The sequence below is a fragment of the Struthio camelus genome, chromosome 4 (assembly GCF_040807025.1).
Source record: "Struthio camelus isolate bStrCam1 chromosome 4, bStrCam1.hap1, whole genome shotgun sequence".
Taxonomy (NCBI): domain Eukaryota; kingdom Metazoa; phylum Chordata; class Aves; order Struthioniformes; family Struthionidae; genus Struthio; species Struthio camelus.
In genome coordinates, this window is record NC_090945.1 from 39,525,782 (window position 1) to 39,544,784 (window position 19,003).

Genomic DNA, 19,003 nt, shown 5'->3' on the forward strand with positions numbered 1-19,003 from the left:
TATGCCAATTATTGTGATGAGAGAGACCTAAATAAAGGAAGGGGGAGGGGCATTGAGAGAGTGCTGGGAAAAAAGAAAACCAAAAAACCAAAACCAGTCAGGAACTAGAAGGGGTCCTCAGAAACACAAAAGGTGAGAAGATTATTTTTAATCCTGTGACTAGAGACAACGGGAGGAGTGAACTGAAGAAGACAGAGATGCTGATGCAAGCTGGGCAGAGGAAGGAAACGCACCTGCTGTGTATGAAGCACATTGTGGTGTATGAAACACCTACGGAATACCTTGAAAGTTACTGCAAGGTATATGAGGCAACTCATTGGCAGGGTCTTAGAAATACTTCTGAAATTATCTACTCCTCTCTGAAAATATGCATTTGAATTTAATTTTATTTTAAAATGTTGAAAGTACTATGAATAATTTGTTTCTCTCCTCAAAATAGAAAGAGGCTTACAATGAAGGCCCTTTTATACTCAAGCACTGAGAAGTGGAACCAGGCCCCATTCACAGGTTTTCTCCATGGTTAAGAATGTGAGAAAGAATACAACCACATAAATGCATTTCTGTCAATTCTTTTCATTTGCATTTTTTTTTAAACTATAAGCTTTTACTTGCTAGCGATTCATATAGTATTGCTAGGTGGTTCTTATCACAGTCTTATTTTGATAAGTTTTTAATAGCTAGTGAGGTCTTGAGTATTATATGTGAAATAAGTCGTAAGTTCTTTGGTATTTTCTACTTAGGTTTCGTGTATGTTGAAGGTAGGCCTTTCAGAGAAAATATTTTACACCTCAGGGCACCTGCTTTGAAATATGTATCATGTCCTTGTAACTTTCAAAAAAAGAGGTATGCAGCAGGGAATTTATTATGCTGCCAATTTGTTATTAACAAAATAGTTTCTATAAAAAAAAGCAGAGTCCAGTGAATTATGAGAAACTGATCTTTGTAAGCAGTCACAACAGTCTTGCTAATAACGATAGATTTCTCTCACAATAAGAAAGTCATTAATCAGGAAGGGAAGGGCAAAACCGTATTAAGCTCTATTCCTCAGAGGTCATTCCTCACAATCACACAGTAGAAACCTTTCAAAGCTTTTTGCCTTTCTACATTATAAATCCAAGCTTTTTAGTTATTATGTATGATGCCATCTAGGTTGAGCATTTGTTTAAAGGAAATTGTCTTTTAAAGATCAGATTTTAGAAAAAACAAAAAGAGCTGAAAGTATTCTTGTCCCTACCCTAGCATTTCCTTTCATTTCATGACTTCATTTGCTCTTCCTTCAGACTCTCCTTTGTTCATTAAGGATGCTGAAAGTCACTCCTTAAGTGATGAAAATTTTCATATTTATAACTTATTAACTGTATTAGAAAGCATTTCCCTTTATGGTTACGGTAAAGGCAACAGGCATGACCTAATTCTGGACGAGGCCAACGAAAATAGCTTTGTTGCTCTTACACAGAGTTAGATTGAGCTTTCTGTGAGCATCTGCATTGCTGAGGAACAGTTGCCCCACATGAAGCAAGATTCATCCTTCTGTGAGCTTTGCCTGTTTGGTGGGGATATTTTTGTGGGGTGGGGGCATAGGGGGAGGAACAGAAGGTTATGTAAAAGAATCAAGATAAAAGAATAGAAATCATTTCATATTCTTACTGAACACTAGAAGAGATTATTTCCTTGAGAAAGAGTAGGTGAAAGAAGGTAACCTCATGTAGGGACCTGTACAGGACAGCGCATTGTCTCCAACAGAGAGGACTTTTCCAGAACCAAGAGTGTTCTCCAGAATTCAGAAAAAGAAAGAGGGGGTAGGGGTGGGGGAAAGCTAACCAGATATCTCAGTCCCTTGCTTGTATCTCATCAATGCTGTACAGCTTGCAGTAAATTAAAAATTCATGTTGAAATATGCTTCACAACCTAACACTGAAAAAAAAAAAAGTATCACTGTCAAAATGTTTGCACCAGACATTGTACAGCATAAATTGTTCCTTTCTAGTACTTCAGGGCCTAAAAAAGAGGCTTTGATATTTTGATTTTTAACAGGTTAAAAAAGAGCCCCAGCTCCCTACTACCCAGTAAGTTGCAGGTTGAAGTTCTATCACAAAACATATATATAGAATTTTCTTATGTACAATCATAAGCCTTGAAAGATACCAATACTGAAAATAAATCTCACAGAAGCCTGCATGCTTGGATTACTCTCAAAATCAGAGTTTAAGTAGGCAGGTGAGGGAATGGCAGGCCTACCCAGGGGCAGCAGGCTATAATGGATACAGGAAAAGGATCTTTCAGGTAAACACATTTCTACTTATATTACCTAAACCTGCATGATCACTGTTATTAAATCACTGCTCTGTTTTTTTAAAGTACATTCAGATGTATGGGAACATGGCACACTTTGCCAAGAAACTGCAACTTGCGTCTCTGAGTAAAATTTGCTGTAACAGCACCTACAAAGATAGAGGCTGCTGTTCTTGTGAATCATCAGAAAAATCTCAGTATTCCAGATGTCTTCATATACAATCTATTTAGCAAACTATCCAATATTTAAAGAAGTGCAGAAACTGATCTACCCTGAGAATGGATGAACAGTGTATTATAGCTAAGTAACAGAGTAGAAGAGAAATGTCATTTCTTTTAGGTCGTCCCCCACCCCTAAATTTGCATGTTCTTTCTTTTGTTCTGTGTATTGAGGCAGAATGATTACAACTCTGCTAATCTTTTCAGGAAAATAATCTTCACTAGCTGCAGCATAAAATATAAAATAAATAGAGATTATTTAATTGCGCAACTGAAAAGAAAGCATTTTGAAGTGAAGATACATCTTGGATATTTTTAAAAAATGGTTTGATGCTAAAATTTCTCAGAATGTATCAGATTAGAAATGAACACTGTATGCTTAAAGAGGTAAAGATATTTAAATGCCATCTTTCATCTCCCATGGTAACTTCTATCAAAGTCCTTTGGTCAAGGGTGAGAACGAATATCTGTCAATACAGTTCTCCGTTCCACAGCTGAAATTCTGACTCTGCTAAAATTACAGCAAAAAATATCACTCGTTTCAATTATACCTACATTGCAGGGTGTAGCCTGCTCTGTGCAACCCTTTCTGCAATACTCACACCACTGTGGGTTCTGCTATACTTTAAGGACCCAAGGCCTTTTCTCTGTTAGATCCCAACTGCGTAACCTTGCCTCAGACTTCTAAGGATATTTTTAAGATGTGAGAGAGCTGTGAGGAATTCTGTAGAGCCACACGAGACAAGAAAGTTAGAATTACAAGCAGAGGTTGAACTATTAGGAAGGGGATTATTAGTAGCTCAAGGATTCAAGAGGGAAAACATCAGTTAGAAGGTGTACAATTCTGAAGGCATGAAAATAGTTGGTGGAAGATGGTAATTAAGTAACATCAAGGATCTCTTCCCGGGAGAAGCAGAGCCTGACCCTTCAGCTCCTGATTGATACCTCCCTGACCAGCTGTAAGTCTCTGGGAGTCTGTTAGAAGTGGTGAGCATACTAATGCTTAGCCAAGTAGATCATTAAAGCTCAACTGTCTTATGTGCACATTTGCCAGTGAATAATTGCTGTATGCCTTTAAGCTGTATCTATCCTGCTTGCAGAGTCTTTCTGTGCACCGCTAAAGGTGTCTGAATAAAAGTGGCCAAAGAGGGCCACGAGGACATGAGAACTCCCAGCATTCACTACAGTCCTGTTCCTGCAGCTGTCCATAGAAGGACACTGGCTGAGACAAACTATCCCTTTTCAGCCTACCTGAAAAAGGAGCATGAAGACTGTTTGTCCTTGGTTCAATATGGAACAGCGTGCAGCTGCAATATGCACCTGAAGCCAGAAATGGTATTCCCAACCCTGCAGGTTAGACTTAGCCTACAGAGGACGTCAGTATTGTGTATCATTAGTCCACCCATCCTGAAGTACTAATGGATGGAACCATTGATTGCTGGTTAAACTGCAAATTGCAGGTACCTACAGATTGCAAGTAACTACTCCTCGGCCTTGATTAGAGTAGTTACTGTCTCAGCTGCAGTGAAGCTACAAGATACTTAATTTGGTATAGGATGTTTTCTGATTCAAATCTGTTCTTTTAATTTTACATCTTGGCAGATGCATTTCTCTCTGCTTGCGCTTTTTCTGTCATTTACTGCAAATGAACTGTTACAACTTTAGAGTATGTTCAGCATATTACAGCGCATGCATTATTTAACAGATAAAAGACATTGCCTCCTTCTCAAGTAATAATGATGCAAAACAACTGTTAAATAGAATTAGATAAGCTAAAAGTTTTAAAATTTGAGTCCTAATTGACTTTCAGAAAGACTAAAGAGTTGGCCTTGCCCATCTGTTTTAGGAGTTAGACAAAATAAAAGCAACTGATACATAACTCACGCTACAGAGAAATGTTTTAACGGAAAGAGACCCGAGCCTTCCTTCGGCGTCACAAAAGGTGCCTTCGAAAAAATGTTGTACCGGCATATGCAGGCAGACGACCGGATATCTGATAGTTGCTTAAAACAGACAAAAAAAATATTTTATTCTCTCTAGTATATTTGTTGAATTTCAGCCCATGAAATAGGTGACAACACACCTAACACTCTAGGAACAGTCATAGTCCAAAGGAGCACTGTGCAAAACATACAAACTCCGAGGAAGTAGCCATTAGTGAGAGAAGACTACTGGTTAGCAGTCTTTTGTATCATTCCTATTGTACTTCTCCATAAAATGATCTCTGAGGTGCCACACTAATTCAGATATTTAAAACCTTCGGGAAATACAAAATATTCAATACTGGCATGTATTAAATACTGCTGACTGTTAAACATATATCCAAAAGCAATGATTTGAAAAAATGAACTAGTTCAGAAATGTGTCAGTTATAGCAGTCATGGGTAATACTAGTCATCACACACATATCTACCACTGATTTTTCTTATTATTCCTAGCCTGTATAGCACATACTATATATGACTGCAATGAGGAATACAGTTAGTGCTTTAAATGAGGCTACTTACAAAGTTGTCTATAGTAGTAGTTTTAATACCCATACCAATAGAAGGCTGTCAGTCATTTTATATAAGCTCTGAATATCCCTGAAAGTTAATTCTTCTATCCCTTATGCTGAAATTTGTTTGCTGTTCTGTAATACACACTGTTCTCAGTATAGTAGAGGCAATCCATTTGATACTTGAAAAATCAAATTGTGACCTATAGAAATTATAAAGACCATTCCAACCCTCCTCCCACCACCCACAAAGTTATGATGATTTTGGAGCTCCTTATTCACTTTGGTAGCAGTCCCTCATTCTGAGAGTATCATTACCATCTGGTGTCTTTAAAGAAATCACAGAAGATATTGACCTGTAATCCATATGTCTGTAGCTAATGCCATTAGTACTATAGATAAATGTTCAAAGAGCTACAACCTGTTCTGGCAGCAGCTGTTTCAGTGAAAGGGACGTGATAATTTCAGCAGCCTTCATGCTTCATTTCAAATTGCAGCAGGGTGCGAGTTGGCAAGAATAAATGAAATTGCTATAGAGAAAGGTTTTCTGTGGCTTGAATTTTGATAAACAGCTCAGAAGTGTAATACAGAAAAAGAGCTGATTCTCTTTCAATTTGAAACTCTCAGTGAGTTCACAGTTTCAGAATTTGGCAGATCTCTGTAGCACTATTTGGAAAAACTTTGAGACTCCTTGAAGAAGCTGCTAAGAATCCTCAAAGTTGTTTTTCTTAGTTATCGTCATTATTCTTGGTTGTGCCAGTTTAACATGTTTACCATGACCAAACAGATACTGTTTACCAATTTATCTTTTAAAACTTGTAACACCTGTGGTCTTCACACTTACTATGGAAAGTGTTTATATACCCTTGACAAACAGTTACCAAAGCTTGACTTACACAAGTAAGTTTAAGCCCTGATAACTGCTGGAAAGTGAGCTCAGGAATAAGAAGAAAAGAGAGATACCCCCATATCACTGCTGTCAAAATGCTGTAATATTCCATAGGCCAGATATCAGATAATAATCCTTGCTGGGTGCTAAGTAAATCTCAGTGTGATAACACTGCTCACTGAAGTGATGTGAGAGACTTTACTGACTTCCACAGGCTCTAGGTCAGAATCTTATTTAACATATATGTAATAGTTATTTAAACAGTGCAATAATAAAATACCTGAAAATATACTGGAAAAATATTACCCCCCCCCCCCCAAAAAAAAAAAAAGACTGAAAGCTCAAAACAGATTAAAAACCCTCTCTTCTATTTGAAAAGTGACCAGTTTTTAAATTAATGTTCTGTTTTATCAAATTGTAGTTCCTTTTGAATGAGAAATATGCGAGTGTAGAGCCAAGGGAAATAATTCAGCTATTCCTTTTGAACAGCTGGACATTTACCTGAAAGCTGCTACCGTGTGTTTTGTACAACTGGGATAGGAGAAACGAAATAAGCCATAACATTTATGATGAATACAGTAAAAGGAACACTAATAAGCAAAAATACTAACCAGTTGGTTATTCTTTTCATTCACATAAAAGACAAACTAACCAATAGCTGTTAAAGCTATTGTCCAGGGAAAGCTGCTCCAAAGAACAACCCCTCAAGCATGCTGTGTTACACTGCTATATCATTTATATTGCAAATATTTTCCTAACTACGTGTTCTCCTAACTACACTCTATTTGACTAAATAATTATTCACTTTATATAATTTATATACTAAGATCATTTATGCAGCTCTGTTGGTATAGCCTAACCTTGCAGATCTCTTATCAAAATGCCCCTACAGCAAAATAGTCTTGAGGTCTAGCCTATGTATGTGCCAAACAAGCAAGGAATCATATCTATTTCCCCCACTTAACAGAAGGCTTTATTAGCCTGCCTTGGCAAAAATAAAACCAGAATCATTATAAGATGCATGCCAAGTAGTGTAATTCCCAAGTAACTAGATTTTAAGAATGTGTTCCTGTTTACTTGTATTACCATGTTGCTTAACAACCTTTAATATAGCCAATTATATGTACTTTCAGATTTGCTGATAATATTTGGTGTCACTGAAATTAAATCATGTGACTGTCAGAGTTTTCACATAGTATTTTTGAGCAATCTCCTACCTACAAACAATAACGCTCAGCTTATTACTCCCTGTTCTAACTTCCAAGTCACAGTTAATGGCAAAGGAATGGATGGAAAAATACAGGATTTAAAGGACAGGACATAGCTTCCTAAACACAGGCATCCAACGCCACTTGAAATGCCTACGGTATCCTATCCAGCATATAGCTGCCATTGCAGAAGGCTGTAGGTCTCCCGTATGTTACATGTCCTATCTGCCAGCTCCTTGAAGATGTCTTAGACGCTCAAGGGAATCTAAAGTGTCACTGCATACCCAAGATTATGCAGTCACTTGACTTTGTTGAAGTCACAAGAATTGCAAACAAGTAGACAAAGCAACTTTCTAATTTAAAGCTTACAAGTATTTACTATTTCTGGCCATCTACTAGGTTTTATTATTAAATTCTTCGAAATTTCTTATACATTTTCAGAGCATTGCATGAGGTTTTGGTTGTGAAACCTATTGGAGCTAATATTTGTGTTTAGCCCAATGCAGTGTTTTGAAACTATATAGGCTGACATTTCATGGTACAGTAATTCAAAAAAAAAAATCAGCATGTTCTGTGGTTTAGCTGCTGTTATTTCGGCAGAGGAATGGCTGGAAAATGGAAGGAGGAAAAAAAAAAAAAGGATTCCACATTTTTAGGATGCAGAGCTGGTTTCTGGGAATATGCATCAAAAATCCACCCAGTACCTAAGGTATGACTGTTGGCGGGGAATGATAAATACATTTATAGATATACAGGATTCATTTTTCCATTCCCTATCAATATCAGTGGGACTTCTGCCTGAGTAAGGAGTGCAGAAATCATATACAAACAATAATGCTCTCATTGAAATTAACCTTTCTATATGCAAACAAAACAGTAATACAGGACAACTAGGACATCAAGAACCAGCTTCCATATGAAGAGTGACTCAATGGGCTAGGTCTCATCAGCATGAGAGAGGGCCAAGGAGGGGTAAGTGATAAGTGGTAGTTCCAAGACCCAGGGAAATTCAATGAAACTTGTAAGAAACTTGTAAAAAACAAACAAACAAGAACAACAACAAACAAGCAAAGCACAGTTAAAATTGCACCTAGTTCCTCAGGATAAATTTATAGAACTGAACCCAAAAGGACTCTAAAAGGCACACACCAGCAGGCATCAGGAAGTTCCTGACCTGCAGTATTGGTCCTTGGGAAAGTATCACTATTTGATCTATTCTTGTAGGTTTCCCTAGGCATCCACTGCTGACCACTGACACAGTACATTAGAGTAGCCCTTGATACTGACCCATCACGTTAGGTTTAGGGACTTCATCAAAACTTTTCTTTTGTTAGAGATGTCAGTAAGAGGGAAGAGATGAACTCTGCCTGAACACTATATCATACATCCGAATATACGAAAGAGCAAGTACTGCAACAATTTCTGTTATTTACTGCTGAACACCATGGACATTAAGAAGAGTACTACACAGGCTCAGCCATTCTGTATTTCCCTATAGCACCGTATCACAGACACAGTAGCAAAGATCTTTTTGGAGTCACAACACCCTTCACTGCTTCATCTATATTCCCGGTTGGGAATGCTTGGGTACCCCTCATAGTCACTCTTCCCTAGAAGCTCTTATGGAACTGTACCACAGCACAAAGGTTTCCTAGCCCCAAGTATAAATACATGAAAACTACTTTTCAATGGCTGTTTGTCTACAAGCCAGCCGTGAAGATATGATAGCGTGGGTTCCAGTGCGGATTGAATATATTTGACCAGAGAACCTGAATTCGCATTCAGTTGGATGAGATAACATGGATAAACAGAATGGGGTTGGATAGGCCTTCTCATGCTTGCATACGTTCCAGTTACAGGCCAGTCGTACTGAAAGAGATCTGCTTCTTCCTTACCCTTATCACCCCGGTAAACCTTCCAAAACAAACACTTTTACACTCCCCTTTGCACAACATATCCATTTTTTCCTCTCGTTTTGTGTGATCTGTTTTTGTTGTCAGTAGGAAAAAGAATATAACTTAGTTCACATGCACAGCTTATTTCCACTTCACCAGGCAAATGATGTCCAAGTACTAATTGGGGAGCTACTGATTAAGGGATACACAGTTAACACCAATTATGTACCACAGATTATTAACAATAAGCTTTCAGTTTCAGAAAAAAGTAACACTGAAACAGCCTGAACATCTTCCCCAAAAAGTCATCCTGTGAGGTTCAATATTCTTCTCAAATAGCTAAGAATATCATGCACTTACCTCATGTTTTTGAGCCCCACAAAGCAAAAGGGCCTAGGTTCAGGTGAAAGTGATCTGAGAGTTAATGACAGTAAAGTACATCATTGCTTATCTTCTTTTGTAGGGGCTACCTCACCATTTTAAGAATTTAAAGCACCAAAGCATCTACCTCCAAAATTACTTAAATTTCCTTAAGTTCCCATTCTGTCTTAGATCTCTCATATTAAATTCATTACTCTTGTGAATCAAGTTATGCTGTTGTTCTAAATTCTGTTGGATTCAGTAGTATGCCACTTGACCCTCTAAGTGTGTCTGTTTGCAGACATAGGCAGAAATTGACCACTTTTGGCAAATCCTTTATATTTCTGGCATTACATAACTGCTTACAACATGCAAGTTTGTGCAATTCTGTGTGTAATGAAGTAAAAGTCTTGTTTGGTCCTTGCTAAAACAACAGTCCTGCAGCCAAAACTCATAGGCTTAAATACGGTCTAAAATTGTGAGAGAAATCTTTCTTCCCTAAAGCCTTGTAGCAGGTGCAAAGGCCACCGCTGCTAATGAAGCAAGTTCTAATAGCCCCTAGTCAGCCCTCCTGCAAGACAAAACACCTGTTACCTGTGGACAGAGGAACTCTTGCTGATGCAAATTTCACTCTTGCCGTTGAAACCCTTTAAAAAAAAAAAAAAAAAAAAGACTTACTTAATCTCTTTTACACAAGTCACAGTTCCATTCATCAATAAAAGCAAGGGGCATATTTACCAGAAAATGTCCTGTATTTCCCACTTTAAATGGAAAACTCTCTTTCGCTAATGGTTGCTTGTTGTCTTTCTTATATATTTACTTCTAACTTACTTATGTGTTTTTGTGGTTAACTTATTAGCACATAACAATGGAGCTTTCTTTCTCTCCTTCATCCTCCCCTTTTCAACTTAAAATGATTTAGACAACAGAGATACAAACAGTTCTGCTTTGAAGTTCTTAGGACACCAAAACTATGAAACACTACTACAAAAAGCTGTAACATGCTCTAAATCCTCTCTAGAAGTAAGATTCCAATCCTGATGCATCCTGAGGGCTGCTGAGTGCCCTTAGGTCACTTGTGAGATAATACTTTTAAGACGTCAGTCTGTCCCAACAGGAAACAAGAAATACTATTAACAAGGAAGATGCTGCTCCCTTTCTGCTCCTGGAATATACATCATAAATGGGAAAATGAGCTGAAAGCTGGATTCTACTGATGATAGAATAGATATCAATAAAATAATAACAAATTAATAAATAAAAATAAAATAGTAATAAAAAAGTCTTCGCTTTGACTTCTGTGCTGATCAAGAGAAAAAGCTGTAGGGCACTAAGCAATTCTGATTAAACCTTGCAGACTCTAAATAACTCACAAGAGAAAGCATCTAAGACTGTAAGCTTGGTGAGAAAGTCTAAGAACTATTCACAGCAGTTTCAGGAATGTGTCACTCTCAGCAACCTGTATTTGTTGCACCTTCGACGTCTAAAAACCACATCCAACCCTAGCTACAAGTGACTGTCTTTTGTTTTTAGCAGGTACTGCTAGATTCACCTCCCAAAACACCCTATTACTCCTCTGGCCTTTTGGGAATGAGGAGTCAGCACTTTGACATCCCTCATGGCCATGAAACCAGCCTTTAAGATCCATAGTGTTCCTTGGTCTCTTAAATTCTTTTTGTTCATACACACTATGAAGAAAGGGAGGCATTAACTTAAACTTACCAAGAAAGGGATTTTAGTTCTGCATTACAGCAGCCTACATGCAGCAGGTTGTGACCCACAGCCCACGCATCAGTCCTCCACAACTTCTACATCTACCCACTACTTGCTTGCTAAATGCTGCTTAGGTCAGTTTTGCCCATTAAACCAGCCTCACCATCAAGATTTTGCATTCTCCTCTCAAAGGCAAAGGGCGGAAGGAAGAGTAGAAGTACCACAGCCTTCTAGTCTAGAAATAGGCAAACAAGAAGCTATCTGCTTTCCATTTACCTTCCCTCAGGGTGAGACTAATCAGGCTGCTGAAGGGAGAATTTCCAGAGCAGCTGCAACAGAGTGCCTGCAGCCCTGGAGACATGATCTGCCAGCCACAGGAGCCTTCCTCCACGTGGGCCTAAACTCTTTGAGGGCATTAACATATCTCCCCTCAACACATTAGCAGTTCCAGCTGACATTCTCTCCCTCTAGAAAATTTCACAGGAATTGGCAATGTTCCTCAGCTTTTCAGTTGCATATACCCCTAGTTCAGTTGCTGTTTGGGGGTTGTTGCATAAAAGGAGGTGTTTGGAATTAAATTACTGGAGGCCTCAAGTTATTGCTACACTGGATGCATATGTCCCCACAGCTGGCTATGTGTAAGCCAGACCTGAAATCTGAAATCCAGAGCAAAGACAGTGGGACTGTAGCCGCATCAGTTGCAGCCTACCATTAAACTGTTTCTGGACTTGTGCGGATAAATACATGCAACACTGTACTGAACCATACTGACTTAAAGTTTAAGGTGATTTTGACTCAGGTGCTATATTCCAGTTGCAAAGATAGATCTGATTTTTCACTCTGAATCTGGGTGGTGGGCAGACAAGTGTATTCAAAACATCTATATCTGATGCGGATATACCTTCTGTTGGTGAAAGTCAAAAGAACGTTCATTTAAGCTGTGCCAGTTTATGCTATATGGTTTGGAAGTCCCTGTTGTATCAGCCACAAGAGCAACCACTGCACACACATGGTAGACACCTAAGAACATAAGAACGGCCAAACTTCTGGCATCCTGAACCTAGTGCTAGAAAGACTGGCTGAAGCAGGAATTCTAGTGGTCTGTTGGAACAGGCTTGGAAAAAACCCCAGACCCTAGTGTGAACAATTTCTGCGATTTCCTCTTCCTGTATATAGTCAGTGAAATGATAGAACATTTTTTTATTTAAATGCCTGTAGTTGGTAACAGACTTGCAACTTTAACAGGTACAACAATGTATACAATAACATTTAATTCACAGCTCCAAACTGTTTTATTATCCTTACATGACAACTGATAAAATCCAGACAGAAGGAGATAAGGTTAATCTGCCTGTGGACATTTAGTAAATCAGTGGCTATGGCAGGGATAGTAACCGTGTCTGCTGATTCACAAGTGATTGCTCTGTCAGTCATCATGACATCTCTCTGGAAAACAGGTGAGTAAAAATAATATTCCAAGCTAACTCAGGTTATTAAAATTAGAGACATGTAAGAGGAGTAAATGATAACATATCTAAATAACATGGCTGAAAAGCCCATATTCTCGGGTGAGGTACACTAGTGAAGTCCTATTGCAGGGGGATTCTACTGATAGATACCACCTAAGGATTTGGCTCCCACTCATTAACTTTGCCTTTTAATTTTATCTGTAGACTGCATTAATTTTTAATTGCTACATAATTTCATTGCCTATGATCATTAATTAGATGTGACCAATTCCAATTCATTACAAGGGCCAGTGCTCCTGGTTTTACCCTTAATACAATTATTCAATAATAATGTAATTGGTCATGAAGCACCATCTATTACGCACTTCCTGTTTTTAAAAAAGGATCTTCTTTGACAGGAAACAACCAGGTTATGAGTCACAAGAGGCATCTTTCAAATTAAAGTTACATTTACCTCTATAAGCTAATACGGACTGAATTCTGAGATGAATTAGAACTTGTAAAAACTTCTCTTTTAGTCACTTAAATGTTCAAACAAATTCACTTTATGGTAGTTCAGGTATAGAACTAAGTCATGCCCCTGTCCACAAGTGACCTAGGTCTGCAAAAATAGAATTGCCATTCCTCCTCTGGTCACCACAATCCTTACATTACTCTGCTGGGGAATATAGAGATAATACTAGAGCTGTGGCTGGGGTAGTGTTTGCTGTCCTTCCTCTTGCCTTGTAAGTTCCTGGAGCCCTTTGTCATAATTAACTTCACAAAATATTAAGATATGCATTTGTGTTTCTTCCTCTGCTCCCTGTCCTCACGAATACCAGAGAGCTCCCCTAGCCAGTCAGGAGCTAAGTAGCTTGTTAGCTAAATATTTGTTATGTGGTGGAAAAGCAGCACCGAGGGTTACAGTTTTACTGGGGTTTTATGGAGCTTCCTGCAAGAATGATATTGAATAGTTTCAGCAAGTGGACTTCCAGTGGACTCCACTTGGAGATTTTGCTGCAGAAAATCTCTCCAATAGCTGTTAACATGTGATGAACAAGGAATCCTAAACCTGGCTTGTAAAATGGAATGTAGTTGCTGTTATACCCAGAGAAACGCTTGTAGTTCCAAGTTATATCGTGCAGAGGAGAATGAAAACCACGATGCCCTGGATTCCTTGGTAGTATTAACCAGAACACTCGAATAAAACTCGCCCAGATGTGTCTATATCCAATGCAATTTCATCTCCTGAGTACAATATGGGAGTACTCTTAAAGGCATAATCTTCTCCCACTGAATGAAGAAAATTTTTGGCCAGATCTTCTGTGATGTAAATCCCAGAGTTGCAAAAGCATTTTCCAGCACTAAGACTCTTTTAGGACATTGACTTTAACCTGATATTCTTTCCTACACTCTGGAACCAGAAGAAGTTTCAAGAAAGTGTATTTCAGGACCGGGGTAAGAGGGAGAATGGACTGATTCATGCCTATTTGTGTGACTTCTCTTTCAGAGTCTTCAAGGATAACTTTGCTCGTGAGTTTTAGTTCAGTGATTCTTTTTTTACTCATGCTTGAAAACTGTTTTTACAAAGTCCTAATTCCCATAGACCCATTTTAAAGGACATAATTTTCTATCTCCCACTACTTAGGTATTCCAAAGAAGCTAAGAGCCATTTCTAATTGACAGAAGGATATTGTATCTGGGAAGAATGACTGCTGGCTCATGTGTATCTAACAAGGCTGTGAAAGATAGGCCCTTAAGAGTTGCTGTAGCTTCGGCACGATCTTGTAAGCAGCTGTAGCTCGACAAAGTCAAAGATATTTGCACAATGTTAAAGAGAAAAGCATATTTTATGCAAAATCCTAACGATAATAGCTCCCCTAATACACAACACCAGATATTTACTTTGTATGCATGGAACTCTCCTGCAAAAGTGTTCTATAGCATCAGATGTGCTATACTGTTTCCTCAAATATTTTCAATATTAAGTCGTATCCTGCAGGTAGTATTGAAGGGATTGTGGCTCTAATGCTTTACCTAGGAAGAGAGAGTGTAGGAAGAAATGAGGAAGGCAAGATTTCACTTTTTCTTGATCATTTTGCTGCTTTGGGTTACTAATCTTTGCTATTTACACTTCTCTTTACTCATTTAATAACATTAAGAGAATTAAAGCAGAAAATCTTGTATTTTGTATTTCGTTCAAGCATGTTCCCTTTTTGATCCCTGTTTCTCTAACTAGCCATTTCATTTTATGCATGAAAAGGTATTCAGCTGCTGATAGGAACCAGTAATGTGATGCGTTGCTAGGGCAGCCCTATGAAGCTCCGACCTCTTCTGTTTTTTCTAAAGAGAGCCTCGTTTTGATACTACAAACTATATTCTTTTGTTTTTAAATATTGTTCATAATATTTATATTCTGAATCTTTATATTATTAATATTTTCTCCAGTTGCCTAAATTGTCAAAAATGACCATTTTGCTTTGGCTTCTGTCATCCTGGATTAATTGAACTGCTGTTAAAAGATGCATCTGGATTCAAGCAGAAAAGCAACCAATGAACAGGAACAAGCATCTGTGCTGAGTTAAACTTTCTGACAACAAAACTTGGTCAGTGATTAAGCAATCACTGACTCTACAAATACTGAAGTATCTACCAAGAAACTGTCTTCTCATGTGCTATGCTGTAATAAATGCACTATATTTCTGCATGTAACTGGACTCATCCTATTGAGTTGTTATAATCTGGAGGCTCTCATGAAAGTTAAAACTCATCCAGTGTTGATCTCTACCGCTAAAGCACTCCACTTTTTACTGACGCAAAAGTGAAGTGAGTTCCCTCAATCTAAATACGTTCATATAAGGCTAAGCAAACTCTTCCCCTTCCTGTTGCTAAACATGAATAAATGTTCCATTCTAGGATGACTTAATCACCTGATAGTACTTCAAAATGGATGGCTTCTGTGCCCAAATTCATCTAGGGTGTAAGCCTAAGTGAGCAGATTTTACATTTGGGATGATTTTAGTTGATTGGAAGTACAAACAGTTGTGATACTAAATTGCACTGGCTTTTCAGCTACAGAGGCAACAACAAGAACAATCACAACAAAAGAAAAGAAGAGCAGCAAAAAATACTCATTATTTGTAAACACTGAAATGCCTGAGAGCATTGAAAAATGGTAAATGATAGCAACCCACTGCTGAATGATATTAAAATTGTTCAGACTGAGACTTTTTTCCTTTGATTGTCCTAAAAAAATAGTTAGTATATAATAACAAATGAGATGTAAAAATTTCTAAATGTTTGACGGTTCACATCTGATCCCGTTGCACTATGCATTAGTATCCAAATCATTTCCTACAGATTTCAAACCAACCAACAATTTTATCGCTGTTCTTCCTTCTAGCCTGTCTGCTGACTATGACATTTCTTAGGTGGTAAGGGCTGGGGATGTCATTCTCTAAAAAATACCTTTAAGAATTGAGTTTCTCTTTGGTACTGGTCACTGGGTTTATGTTTTGGAAATGAGATAGATCAGAAGTATATATTTGAGTGACTGAAGCCTAGCAATTTGTGTATGTTTCATATGTTTGTGCATGTTTAGTAAGCTATTCAGCCCCCAAGTGGCTTTGTGACAATATTACAAATTTGCTAAAAGGTAAAAGAGACAACAGAGGTCTTCTGGCAAGGAAAGTTTTGCTGATTCTCCCATTCTTCATGTTAAGCTTTTCCCAGACCACAGGATATTTATCCTTGTTCATTGTCAGTAGAAACTTTGCTCCTGATTGGTGACAATGGTTCTTTCTCAGAAAATGGAATGCACTAGATGATAGACTAACGCTTTCTGGGAATCCCCATTCTTGTATAAAACTTTATTTCCTGGAAGTCTCATATACTCAGTGCTTCCCCAGTAGCTTCCCCAGTACATTGACAAGCAACAAGTGAACGGGAGCTCTTCTTGGTCTTGCTATTTCAGGAAAATGCCAAATAATTCCTTTTTCAGGATGCTGCTGCTTCATGTGAATTTATGGGATCATTTAGCTCTCCCCAAAAGATGTTAGCAAAAAATTATAATAAAAGATCTAAGAAAGGATTTATTTTGGTCCAAAACCTTAGCCATCCTGACCCTTATTTAACTTTCACTTCAACTCAGTCAGTCCAAGCTTTCTGCTGGGAAAATTTCTGATAAGGAGCAGCATTTCAGTATTACCTAGTCTCTTCATATAGTTACACAGGCCTATTATAACAGAAAGTTGGTGTAAACCTCCAGGCTTTTTGCTAGCTTCTATTCAAATACAATCCTCCAAGGTTGGTATTACTGAAGGAAAACCGCTTTGTTCCCGTTGTACACACAGAAGGACAAGAGTATTAAGCTGAAGGTGAGGCAAACACTTCTTGAGGGAAAACTCTGGAACAATAGCATGAGTTTTAAAACCTATGTTTAATTAAAAGAGGATGCTACAGTTTGATTTGCAGACCTGCTTCTCCTGTGTTTCAGTTACTACATGGTGACTGTTAACCTTTGAATGGGAAATTGAGAATCAAGTATTTCCAGCCAAATATTTCCAGCCACCCGAATGAGAAATATTCAACAAATACTAACAGACAAAAGAAACGAGGAGATCAAAGTTCCCTTTCTTCAGTCAGAGATACAATCACAAAGCATTATAGAGTTTTCTTGAATCAGATTTGTCCTCATGGATCTACTCAAAGATTATTTGCTTAAGTGTTTACTATCTTAAAAGAAGCAGTAATAGCAACTTACCTTATGAACTAACTGTTGATAAGTAGCAACATAGTCTTAATGACTGCTATCCTTTCCCCATCTCTCTCTATTGTTTTGCAGTTCTTGCCTTTTTGCTATGCCTGAGTGTAGTTTGCTAGATTCACAAAGAAATTACGTTGCCTAACTGCCACCCTAGAGACCTATGTCAAACACTTAGGTGTCACTACAATCCTTAAAGCCTATATTGATCTGTCACCTACCATGTAGGCATACACACCTACTTTTCTTCTAGTAGTCATGTACAAAAGCAGCTATGTCCTTATGTCACCAAAGAGCACCAAGTTACAGCTCAGGCAAAACTCTCAACCTAGGCCTTCCCCTGCCTATCTCAGTTCTAGTGACTGAGTTAGCCCGATGTTCTTGGACCAGGCTGTTTCACACAAAAGACAACTGGGGGACAAAACTTTCTTCATGTAGATACTGTGTTTTTGCTAACTATCATTGGTTAGAGGACTCACAAAGTGAAAAAAGCTTGTTTTTACAACTCCAATCTTTACAAAATAAAGATTGCATGGAGGTTTCTCAGAAAATAGCAAAATGCTGCAGTCACCAGGGACTGTTGTGCTAAGAGGAGGCAATCATAACCTTTTCTGCTGGAGATGGTTAACTTTCCATTAGTAAGTGAATATGCTTTGAGTCACATAGAAAAAGAGAATCTGCAAGGAAGAGATTGAGTCTGTAGACCACAGAGTCATGTTCAAGCCTCTGTCTAAACAAATGTCCAATTATTGGAACAAACAACTCCAGCAAAAACAGCTTGGAAAGCATTAACTCTCACTACCCCAAAAGCATAGGGGTAAAGATGCTCTGCTGGGATGTGGGGGACCTACAGCTAGTCTTCAGGGTAACCTAAGCAAAGCGAGGATGTGAAAGGAGGCCTTCCACCTCCTAAAAGAGTGCCTTAATCAAAGTCTCTAATTCCTTAATGAAGGCACTTGACCCACTGTAGGTAACTCCTCTCCCACCACAACTTATGGCCAAGAATCCTCACTAGACACTTCTCTCTCCTTACATTGCAGTACCTGCCTACTTTTGAGGCTCATGTGAACCAGTTTGCTGGCTTTCATGAACCCCTTTCTTATGAGCCCCACTTTCTTCTAACACTGCGCAGGGAGCTGGGGTACCTTACACAGGACTGTTACAGTGGCTGGGGGACACGGAAGTCATATACTGCAATATCGACATCTCTTGGAATTTAGGCTTTCCTTCTCCAAGGACGAATATCTTACTTGGAAAATGCTTAGTTTCTTCAGGACACAGTAAGGTGACACACAGTAAAAATAAATACTGACAAAATAGTTATAGGAAGGGAAAAACAACTGTTTCAGCAAAAGACCATCTGAAGGTATGAAGATCACCTTATTTACTTCTAAACTGACATGGGGAAGAACCTTGTGAATCATGATGTGCATGAAGCAACCATTTCAAAATTATTCTGGATATAACACAGACAAAACGTAACATATTGTATAAAAGCAGAACTTCAGAATTATTTATCTTTAATGTTTGCTTTTTTCCCAAAGAATCCAGTTATAAACACTCACTGTTATTTGGAACCTTGACCTGTAAATTAAGAAGTTACTTATACAGAGAAGGAGTTTTAAGACGTGCGTGTATAAGACAGTTACTAACTCATCCTTAGCAAGTCTGTGCTTTCCTTATGAAACTTAATTTTAATGCAGATGAGAACACTAGTGCT

The 19,003-nt window shown here is 38.2% G+C and overlaps 1 long non-coding RNA gene across 2 annotated transcripts in view; it reads right to left on the minus strand.

Annotated features, from left to right (window-relative positions):
- The window catches only part of LOC104145547 (uncharacterized), a 115,990-nt gene that overhangs the window by 74,843 nt on the left and 22,144 nt on the right, over positions 1–19,003 (minus strand). For both annotated transcript variants that reach the window (XR_694360.2, XR_694359.2), the window contains exon 5: positions 9,955–10,007. This is a non-coding gene — a long non-coding RNA (uncharacterized lncRNA). The remainder of the gene's footprint in view (positions 1–9,954; positions 10,008–19,003) is intronic.